The 12,171-nt window shown below is 47.0% G+C and overlaps 1 long non-coding RNA gene across 1 annotated transcript in view; it reads right to left on the bottom strand.

Annotated features, from left to right (window-relative positions):
* Nucleotides 1-11,367, bottom strand: part of LOC144823370 (uncharacterized) — a 438,528-nt gene extending 427,161 nt beyond the window's left edge. The window contains exon 1 of the long non-coding RNA XR_013608774.1: nucleotides 11,298-11,367. This is a non-coding gene — a long non-coding RNA (uncharacterized LOC144823370). The remainder of the gene's footprint in view (nucleotides 1-11,297) is intronic.
* Between the last annotated feature and the right edge of the window lie 804 nt (nucleotides 11,368-12,171).

The raw sequence follows: 12,171 nt of genomic DNA, 5'->3' as shown, positions 1-12,171 counted from the left end.
ATTCGGAGCAGTTTGACTATCTACTTGGCCGACGCAGCTCGCTACAGCAAGTGCCGAAGGAAGTCGACCCTCCAGCTGACACACTGATCGAGAGGCTGCATTTCTCTCGGCGAGAATACAGCTCCAGTGTTTCCAAGCTCCCCTTGCGGGGTGTTGGGAAATCGGGTCCAGAGACTGAGATACCAGACCTCCTTCATTCTAAACTAAACGTATGGAGCTGATTAGAACCTAGAGAAACCTTGGATAGATTCTTGGCAGAGAAAAACTAAACCTATGCTACACCACACTTACTCCTTCCCACGTTAATAGGCTTAGGTTAGCTACATTGGGGTAGGCGTATTTTAGAAGCACCAGTTGAGTACGTTTAGCCCTTGTTATTTATGTATGTATTTATATATGGTTTAGAAACCACACAATGCTCTTACAGTGTTATTTTATAATCTTGTTCTCACTGTTCGCATTATACTTTGCAGTCTGCATTACGATTGTAGCAGTTCACTTTTCTTGCATGAGAAAGAAGAATGTTCAATAAAACCTTTTATTAAAAACGCCCATCTCTCTATTTCTATGAACCTCTGTAGAAATGAAGCATGCATGAGTGACTGAGTAAAATACTTATCTTTTGTTACCGCAACTCTAGAGATACTTTTCTTATTCTTGGGAAACAAAGTTGTCATATTCATGCAGTTGTCAGAAACTATTCCCTTCTTGTGAATTTGAGAAAGTTTCTAGTGACCTCTGATCTAGCTGGCATTCACTATTAAGTTTAATATATTCGATAGAGACCTAGTTGACCTCAGTCCTACGTCTAAACTATAGGATATATTATTCCAATGCGCAGAGCCTATTGGGAATATAGGAACTACACTACACCACAGTCTACTCAAATCCACCCCAACCCACTCCAACCTACCCCAATTCGCTCCACTCCAATATACCTCAGTCCACGCCACTCTTCTCCAATGTACCCCACCCTAATCTCTTCCGCTCCTCTCCACTCCAATCTACCCCATTCCACTCCAGTTTAACCCAATCTATCCCACTTCAATCTTCTCCAATCCAACCCACCCCAGCCTACCCCTTCCCAGTCTACCCCACACCACCCCACTCCAATACCCCATCCCAATCTACCCCACACTATTCTACCCCACTACCCCACTCCACTCCAATCTACCCCAAAATTCCCCACTACTTTTAAATCTACCCCACTTCACTCTAATCTACCCACTCACTCCACTCCATTCTATGCTGCGCTAATCCACCCGGTCTACCCCACTCCTATCTACTCCAACCCACTCCAATCTACTCCAACCCACTCCAATCTACCCCTGTCCACTCCAAGCCACACCACTCATCTCTACACCAATCTACCACACTCCACTGTACCCTAATTTACCCCACCCCAGTTCACTTCAATATACGCCACTCCAATCTACCCCATCCCACCCAATCTACCACACTCCACTCGAATCTAACCCATTTCAGTCCAGTCTACCTTATTCCACTCCAATCTTCCCCAGTCTACTCCAATCCACTCCAACCTACCCAATTCGCTCCATTCCAATATACCCCAGTCCACCCCACTCTTCTCCAATCTACCCCACTCCACCCTAGCCTATCCCACTCCTCTCCACCCTAATCTACCCCATCCATTCTACTCCAATCTACCCCACTCACTCCAATCTACCCCACTCCCCTTTCCCCCAATCTGCCCCACACCACACCAATCTCCACTCCAATCGATCCAACTCCACTACAATCTACCATAAACTACCCCTCTCCAATATGCCACAATTTACCCCACCCCAATTTACCCGTATCCAATATACCCCACTCCACATCTCTTCAATTTACCCCACTCCACTCTACCCCAATCTACCCACTCAACTTCACTCCCATCTACCTCACTCCACTCAAATCTACCCACTCCAATGTACACCATTCCACTCCAGTTTAACCCAATCTATTCCACTTCAATCTACTCCAATCCACCCCACCCCAGCCTACCCCATCCCAGTCTACCCCACCCCACTCCAATCTCCCCATCCCAATCTACCACACTACTCTACCCCACTCCACTCCAATCTACCCCAAAATTCCCCACTACTTTCAAATCTACCCCACTTCACTCTAATCTTCCCACCCACTCCACTCCATTATGTGCTGCTCTAATCCACCCAGTCTACCTTATTCCAATCTACTCCAACCCACTCCAATCTACCCCAGTCCACTCCAGGCTCCACCACTTATCTCTACCCCAATCTACCACACTCCACTGTACCCTAATCTACCCCACCCCAGTTCACTTCAATATACGCCACTCCAATCTACCCCATCCCACCTAATCTACCACACTCTACTCAAATTAACCCCACTTCAGTCCAGTCTACCCCATTCCACTCCAATGTACCCCAGTCTACTCCAATCCACCCCAATTCACTCCAACTTACCCAATTTGCTCCACTCAAATATACCAGAGTCCACCCCACTCTTCTCCAATCTACCCCACTCCACCCTAGCATATTCCGCTCCTCTCCACCCTAATCTACCCCATCAATTCTACTCCAATCTACCCCACTCAGTCCAAACGACCCCCTCCCCTTTCCCCCAATTTGCCCCACTTCACTCCAATCTCCACTCCAATCGATCCAACTCTACTCCAATCTACCCCACTCCAATATGCCACAATTTACCTCACCCCAATCTACCCAAATCCAATCTACCCCACTCCACATCTCTTCAATTTACCCCACTCCACTCTACCCCAATCTACCCACTCAACTTCACTCCCATCTACCCCACTCTACTCAAATCTACCCACTCCAATATACACCATTCCACTCCAGTTTAACCCAATCTATACCACTTCAATCTACTTCAATCCACCCCACCTCAGCCTACCCCATCCCAGTCTACCCCAACCCAATCTACCCCACACTACTCTACCCCACTCCACTCCAATCTACCCCAAAATTCTTGACTACTTTGAAATCTACACCACATCACTCTACTACACCCACCCACTCCACTCCATTGTATACCACTCGAATCCACCCAGGCTACCCCATTCCAATTTACTCCAACCCACTCCAATCTACCCCAGTCCACTCCAAGCTCCACCACTCATCTCTAGCCCAATCTACCACACTCCACTGTACACTAATCTACCCCACCCCAGTTCACTTCAATATACACCACTCCTATCTACCCCATCCCACCCAATCTACCACAAACCACTCAAATCTAACCCAATTCAGTCCAGTCTACCCCATTCCACTCCAATCTACCCCAGTATACTCCAATCCACTCCAACCTACCCCATTTCGCTCCAATCCAATGTACCCTTAGTCCACCCCACTTTTCTCCGGATTGACCACACTCCACCCTAATCTGTCCTCTCCACCTTAATTGACCTCCATTCTACTCCAATCTACCCACTTACTCCAATCTACCCCACTCCACTTTTCCCCAATCTGCTTCACTCCACTCCAATCTCTGCTCCAATCGATCCAACTCCACTCCAATTTACCATAAACTACCTCATTCCAATCTGCCACAATCTACCCCATCCCAATCTACCCAACTCCACTCTACACCACTCCACACCTCTTAAATCTACCCCACTACACTCTACCCCAATCTACCCACTCAACTCCACTCTAATCTACATCTACCCCATTCCACTCAAATATACTCCACTCCACTCAATCTATCCCAATCTACTCCAGTCCAATCTATACCAATACACCTCACTCCACCCTACACCCGTCTACCCCATCCCAATCTAGGCCAAACCACCCCATTCCAATCTACCCATCCCAATCTACCCCACAATACACTACCCCACTCCACTCCAATCTACTCTACTCCACTCCAATCTACCCCACTCCACTTCAATCTACCCCACTCCAATCTATCCCACTCTAATCTACCCACTCCAATCTACCCGACTCCACTCTAATCTACCCCACTCCATTCCACTCTACGCTACTCTAATCCACCCTATCTACCCCAGTCCAATCTACCTCACTCCACTCCAATTTACCCCACTCCACTCCAAGTTACCCCACTTCCCTCTATCACAATCTACCACACTCCACTCTACCCGAATCTACCCCACTCCAGTTCACTCCAATCTATCCCACTCCAATCTACCCCACTCAACTCCTATCTTCCCTAGTCCACTGCACTCCAACCTACCCCAATTCACTTCACTCCAACCTACCCAAGTCCACCCCACTTCACTCTTCCCCAGTCTACCTGACTCCACTCCAGTCCAATCTACCCCAATCCATCCCAATCTATCCCAATCTACCCCACTCCACTCTAACCCAAGTCAATCTACTCCACTCCTATTTACCACCCCAATCTATTCCACTCCAATCTACCCCACTCCACCCCACTCCAATCTACCCCAATCAACTCTAATCTACCCCACTCAACTCCACTCCACTCCACTCCACTCCAATCTACCCCACACTACTTCCCTACAACCTAACCAATCCACCCCAATCCAGTTTACCTCACTCTACCCCAATCTACCCCACTCCACTTTATCCCAATCTATCCCACTGCACTCTCCTCCAATTTACCCCATTCCACTGTACCCCAATCTACCTCACCCAAATCAACCCAAATCTACCCCACCCCACTCCATGCCACTAACTTTTAGCCATGCTGAACAGCAGCCACACTGGTGTACAACATGGCCAAGGCACATTGCCAAAGCCAACAGCTCATTAATAGGTGTGGCCAATTTGCTTTGCTACAGCTGGTTTATTTAATTTCTGAGGTTAATGCATTTACTGCCACTATCCTGATGTGTGAAGCAAAGTGTTTATTTCTCTGCTCATGGTATGGCTTCTGTACAGGAGTGTAAAGCGTGAACGGACCTTTCCATTGTGTCATGATTCCAGTGCTTTATCTGAGCCAGTGGTTGCAGGTTGGGCCCACCACAGTCATTTTTGGGGACTGGAACTTACTTTTCCTCATCAGTCATTCACCCAGAGCTGAAGAGAGAAAAACTCAGAAGAGGGAAATGAAGAGGAAGAAAAAAATCAGAAATGTTATGTCAAAGGAAGAAAGCATGGATAAAACAACTTTAAAGAGTGAGATTAAGAGGCAGTGAGTATCTGCTGGTGGATTAAAGAGGAATGAGGTGGTATCAAGACTACTCAACTTTTATATTCGGCACCCCAACACACGTCTCAGCCACAGGCTTCTGTGAACTTTGGGCCACATCACGTATTCCTTATAAACTAACCACTGTTGGATTTCAAATGTGTGTGTAATTTTCAGCATCTCTTTAAGACCCAAGCACAATCTGGAACTCTCCTTTTGGCAAGCAAGACCTTCTGTTAGGTTGCTGCACCTGCCACGCATTTGGGCACAAGGCAGAGGGATAGGAAAGAAGAAGACTCAAGCTGAGGGCTTGTTATCCTCCTTCTGAAAGGCTGGTTATGCTGGGGTGGAGATAGGTACATGTCGGACAGATGTGTACACGGGTAAGATAAAGCAGTGGACTAATGCACTTCTAGACATATTTTTGAGAGCCTTGAATCATGTTTGGCACCATGCAAAGCGGTACATGCGTGACGCAAGGCTCTTAGTCAGATTTATGAAGCCACGCTGTGTGGCTTTGAATGGCCTCATAAATCTTGAGTAAGGCAAATCGCTGTGTCGCCTTACTCTGCGTGAGGGAAGCGTTCCATGGGCATTGCGGTGGGTGTTGCTGCACAACTCCCATGGGTTTTGACGCACTCCCAGATTTACAGGGACTTGTAAACCTGGAAATGTGACAAAATCTTCCAGCTCCCCAGGGCAGGCGTAATGAGGAGAAATATCTTCCTTTCTCCTCATTTTTTCCTCTTTCTATATGTGCTGCACACACACAGAAGGAGGAAAATGCCTTTATCGATTGTTTTCGTGCAGGAAGGTTCCCCTTCCTCCACAAAAACAATTCTACCTAAAACACATGGTACTAGGGTGCCAGAGTTTGGCACCAGGCTGCCGAAACAGCGCCAGCACAGGGGGAAAGGACAGGAATGCTGGAATGACAGGAATGATATAGGGCAGCGCAGCAAGGTGACTTGCTGCGCTGCCCTTCGCCAAAACCCCATGAATGAGGCCCTTACTGTAGACGTTGTATAACTTGAAGACCACAGGTCTGAATCCTGGCAGGTCCACTCAGTGTTCATGCTTCTGACGTCAATCAAATGATTACCATTGAGTTAAGTTTAATTAGTGCCTGTTTCCAGTGGCTAGAGACCAACACCCATAATATAGTGTAGTAATGATTGTTCTTATGGGAGGTCACGGGGCCAGGACAGTGAGTCAGGAGTGTTGCGGGTAACTCAGGGAGAGCCACATCTTTGGGGGGAGGGGCTTAGGGAGGCTTCAAGCAGCGAGTTGGGCTAGTGAATCATGAATCTGTGATTCTAGTTCGTCATCTCTCAGTGTATCGAACGGCCAATGTGTAGAATATATGTATCTGCACTTTAAATGCCAACGAGAATGAAAGACCTTCTGACGGGGTGTTTCCCGGGCCTCATGTACCCTCTTACCCGAATGTTCAGATATCTGATGCTTAGTTCTGTCACCGTCACCCAATTGCACATGGCCTCTGAGCTACTCATGTTCAAGCGGGCGCGTCTCAGTGTGCAAGTGTTTGTAAATAATTATACCAACCTTCCTGCCAATGAATGCCCCTCGGTCCAGGTCTAGGAGCTGTAATTATCAACCTGTTTAACTAAGTAGTGACTCACAGACATATGTCCTCCTTCTATAGCACTCTGAAAACTCAACCGGCCATGGTTGCATTCAATAAAACAGAAACAGAGAAACATTAATGGAGGACTTACATATCACTGACGTGATTTAGGTCATGGGGAGATTTGTAGACTGAGGAGACAGAAAAGGGCTGTAAATAAACTCTCTTCCCCTACCCGAATTCAAAGTACTTGTTGCAAAAAGGTTCAACATGTTTACATGGTAATGGTGATGTCATATGTGGAGTCACGAGCAATGTAATCAATTATGTGACGTGTAATGTCAGCACTGGCACCACAAATGAGGCCATGAGCAGTATGGGTGGGTGTACTGGTTGTGTACCTCACCAAAGTTGGAGACTTTGAGTAGTTTTTAGGTCTTGGGTTGAACTCACTTAAGATGAGTTGTTTTAAGCGAATGAGTAGGTGCCCCCCTCGCCTAGAGGAGGGGCGCCCTTAGTCGCGCCATGAAACCGAGCCTTTTAGTCGGAGGGGCTCATTGTTGATGGTCAGATCCCCAGTGACGTTTGGCCGCACGTTTAGAAACCCAAACTTACATGAATATGTTTATATAAGGCGGCATTTCCTTGGACCCATGGAAGCCGCGTGATCGTCGGAAACAGCGACGCGTGTGGCACGGTCGGTCTAGGGAGGCCTGGCATAGCATTGCAATGAGCTCTTAGCTCAGTGCAGTGATCGTTGGACTTTAGTGTCGGTTGTGGTCGGGTTTGATTCCTTTTAATGGTTAAAAAAATATATATATATAATATAATTAATTACAATAATATAACATTTTTAGATTGCATTATGTTCCAAATCTGTTTTCCTTGTGATACTTGCTCTTCAAGTATAGGATGCATGAAATCGTTTTTGGGAAGTTATGGGGCAGCCGTGTTGTGTTCGGCGGGATGAAGGAGTGGTTAGGGTTGGCGTGTCAGCGTCGCTCCCCGGTATCTCCTGCTTCGTTGTCTAGCAATGCAAGTTGTAAACTCTACGCTTCAGTGTGGCATCGCGGCTGGTTTCGGCGCGTCAAAGCTGAAATCAATTATAAAGTTATGCCTAATTTTCTTACTCTGTTGCTATGATTATTGATATATATCCAAATAATACTTAATCCAATCCCGTAGTGGTTGTGTAGGTTTATATGATTAATGTGAATAAAAATCTACGCCTTGGACGACATAACTGATTCTGAATATTCTTGGGCCCAGTGGGTGCTGATGGGTGTCAGAAGTGAAGGGGACTGAGTGTTTAACCGAGCCTTTTCGTCGGAGGAGATCATTTTGGATTGTCAGATCCCCAGTGACGTTTGGGCGCACGTTTAGAAACCGAAACTTACATGAATATGTTTATATAAGGCGCCGTCCATGGGGTCTCCTCCTCTTTGTCTCCTTGGACCCATGGAAGCCGCGTGATCGTCGGAAACCACCCTCCCACCCGGCAGAAAAGCAAGGCAGAGCGCGACGGTGTGCTGACAGTTAACACCAAAAGGGGGCATGCGCAGCAATGGAGGTTCAGCGATTGGATGGACCCCAAGTGGGGATACGATGGAACTGTGCATTGGATAGGCGGTGAGGGGACTGATCTGCAGGTGGTCCTGGACTCGACTGCTGAGGGTAGGCGCAGGGAACGGGACTGACCTGCGGTGGTCCTGTCTCTACTGCCCTATCCTGCAACGTGGACTGTGTGGACTATTTTGGAGGATGCCTGTGTTCTGGTACCTCGGTGGGCCGGTGCTCTATGCTGTGCCCTGTATTTCAAGTAATGCAATGTTTGCTGTAGCGCGTTGGGGCCTGCCGGCACAATGTGCGCAGCTGAGTGGGTCGACCGAGTCGGCCAACAAATATAAGTACATGTGTATCGCAAAGCTGAAATCAATTATAAAGTTATGCCTAATTTTCTTACTGCCTTTGATTTGTGTATGTTACAATGTCTGTTGCTATGAAAATTGATATATATCCAAATAATACTTATTTCAATCCCGTAGTGGTTGTGTAGATTTATATGATTAATGTGAATAAAAATCTATGCCTTGGACAACTTAACCGATTCTGAATATTCTTGGGCCCAGTGGGCGCTGACGGGTGTCAGAAGTGAAGGGGACTGAGTGTTTCATTGTGCGCGTACTATGGCCATTGGCTGTTTCCAGCAGCCTCCATGTGTCAGGGCGTCGGACTTCCACTGGGCTTGTGGCTCCTGAGCCTTTAGGGCATGCTGTGGGTCCGAGTTCAAGCAGCGCCATCCCTCCAGCCTCTATGCCTGGGGGACCGAACCGGTATACACCCGTTAGAACGCAACTTTTACTCCGCACTACCATTACAACGCGGGCATTACAACGCATGACATTACAACGCATTGCGCTGGGGGGCGCTCTAGGATAAGAGGTAAGTTTAATTTACTATCCAACACCTTCCCTAGGGTCCACGGGCACTGGAGTTAGAATAGTAAATTATACTTACCACTATCCAGCACCCCAAAGCGCTATGCGTTGTAACGGTATTCGTTGTAAATACCGCGTTGTAATGGTATGCGGAGTAAAAGTATGCGTTGTAACGTCATACATCCGACCGAACCTGGTGCGCACAGGTTCTGGCCCTATTCAGCGAGCACTGGCAGCAGACCATGGCCACGCCCTGTGCCACGTCAGTCAGGCCTTCACTGTACTCCTCGAGCACTGGGCCAGGGCAAGACTTTAGCAAAGCCCGTTGTGTGCCTTTATCCCACCAGCACCCATCGGGACCCTGACTTTTTTAACAGCTCACAGACCACCTCCAATTGAATTACAATATTTAGATGTCTACCAATCCTCAGCGGCCTCTATGGCTAGTGATAAAGTCCCCAAAGAGTTCGCCATCTTTTTCCCAGTCTCGCCCACCGTAGTACTCCATGTTATAACTTTTGTTGGACACGAGGGTTGCAACCAATCACGTGCCGCCGGGAGTCAAACAGTGAGAGACAAAACAACTAAGTCCAACCTGTGCGGTCACGCAAATTGCAGGCAGGGGTCAGCAAACCGTTCACATACGGTTCCGATGTCTGCAGATTAATTTGAAATTAAAACTGCTGATCGTGAACTGTACGTTGACCAAAAGTTTCCTAATATCCGGAATTAAGTGGTACAAATACCCACACCGACGATTTACTCTTTGAAGCCCAACTGACACCTTTTTCTAATCGTCCCAAAAACTACAGATGATTTTCAGCAAACAAAAAAAGATCTGTTCATAGCACATTTCTAACTTCATACCAAGCTTAGTGTAAACCTGTTCAATGGTCTACTTACTATCGAAGAATTAAAATCCATATTAGGCTTAACAAATGGGCAGTGCTTAATTTGGGGGACCGGTACTTATTTTTCTGTGTCAGATATTTCCCTGGAGTAACAGAGCGAAAAGTAAACAAAGGAGAAATAAACAGGAAGAACAAAACAGAAAAACCGTCACAAAGGGAGACCGACCGCATCCACCGACAAGAGTGAGATAACGGGCTGGGCGTGTCTGGTAGCGAAAAAACTGCCCTGATGTGGATGTGGATTCCGATTTTGGTATTCGTCACTGTGACATTTTATAGCGCCGACCACGGATGTGCGAGCAGCGCTTTGGGCACGAGCACTTATTGTTTTACAAAGAAAGCACTGGAAATGGGAACCCTTTGGATCGATCACATGTGGCCTAACGGCTAGAGCGGCGGGAAACCAGGTTCGAGTCTCGGCTGGGAAGCTTAACGTTCTGTGCTTCTGGGCAAATCACGTAATTTCCCCGCACCTAACTAAAAGGAGCGTGTCTGTCTGTAGCGCAACTGGTGCTCATGTAAATCGCTCGGATACCCTCGGGTCGTGTTGGCGCTATAAATTAAATCTCCCCTATACTTTAGCCAAGTACATGAAATGTAATCGAAACAGTTGGTGGTGGTTGAGATACACATTTACCGAATTGTATGCGGATTCTTTGTATGCAGGGCTATCTGTTAATCAAAAGGCACTTTCTGTGTAGTCACTGAACAAAAATCACTGAGTTGCCGGATCTGCCTCCTAAATTTGTAAATGTACTTGTACGACCTTTCTGGTCAAACAGTTCTGTAGTTCGAACAAGTTTACAGATCAGGGATTTTTTTTGTTATGAATTAACACTTTAAATACTCTGCACTACAGAGTGAGATGCCTCAACAGTTCTCGTTTCTTCCACCCCGGAAGTGTAATCGTATGAGTTGGCACGGACAGCTGTGACCTTGGAGTTTGCACCCACTTCTCTGCAGCGGCGGCTGAACCCACTGAGCTTTCCTACATACACCACATGCATCTTTCTTCTCCCATCGCTGAACTCACGTTTCTGTTTTGATGGACTCAGGAAACAGATGAAAAAATATATGAACGCTAAGAAATTGTTTTCAGAAGAGTGAAACCAGCTGGCCAATTATTGTATGAAAAATAAAGATACACACACACATATTTCGAGCCTGCCTTTGAAAGGATCCTTGCGCAATTCACCAGTCATTTTTGCAAATAAATATGCTCTAAAGAGCAGAACTTACCGTGGAGAAGGCGTCTCAAGGTGTGTCTCTGAACACCGGTGCCGCGGACGTTTTATATCCTTTCAGCGTGGTGGCTTTCGGTTTCCTTTCTCCGTTCACTCTCCATATTTTAATAAGAGGCATGGGCAATTTCCTTCATTTGGTAGGAGGGCGGGTCTGCTAAATTTCACATTTAACTGGGCAGACGCCAATTTTCCAGTACATCCTTCTAGCTTTGTCGGGAATAAAAAAGCAGCATTCAGGAAGTTTTGGAAAGCCCCTGAGTGAATAGGGCCAGGCCCTTGCACATATTTGTATGTTTATATTGCACCAACCTGCTGTTTACAGTGTAAGAGGTGAGGCTGAGAGTTTTGTTCCAAGTCAGACCATGTTAGGTGGTCACTGTATAGTTCTCGAGAGCGCTATATCTCTTAGCAGGCGGGCATTAAGAGCCTAATTTCGTGGGGAGGGGGAGCTTTGGCTGAAAAATATTTCGTCGGGGGGCTAATTCTTCCAACCATAGACAGAGTGACTGTAAGAAGGGGTGAAAACACAACAAAAGCCTAATATACAAGTAAATGGTCTTTTAAAGAGCTGTTAAGAACTCGGGTGCGGCTGAAATTAGATGGTCGCCAGCCCGCAAAGCTGTGTCAGCCCAGGCTGACACACACAACGGGGGGGGGGGGGGGGGACTTAAGACCCGTGAGCTCAATGGGTGTTGCGTGCCCGTCTCTTAGGCACCACACTCATTACAGCACACATCGCAGGGAAACTAAGCTGGGCGAGAAGCTCATAGCAATCCAATAAATTGATGTATTCATTGTTTTATTTAATTTTACCTATCCCGTCTCGGTCGACCTCACCCCACACCCCGCCCAACCACTCTTACCTGTGC

The sequence above is a fragment of the Lissotriton helveticus genome, chromosome 3_1 (assembly GCF_964261635.1).
Source record: "Lissotriton helveticus chromosome 3_1, aLisHel1.1, whole genome shotgun sequence".
Classification (NCBI taxonomy): Eukaryota; Metazoa; Chordata; class Amphibia; order Caudata; family Salamandridae; genus Lissotriton; species Lissotriton helveticus.
The sequence above is the reverse complement of the archived record's forward strand: the minus strand, read 5'-3'. Positions and strand labels throughout refer to the sequence as shown.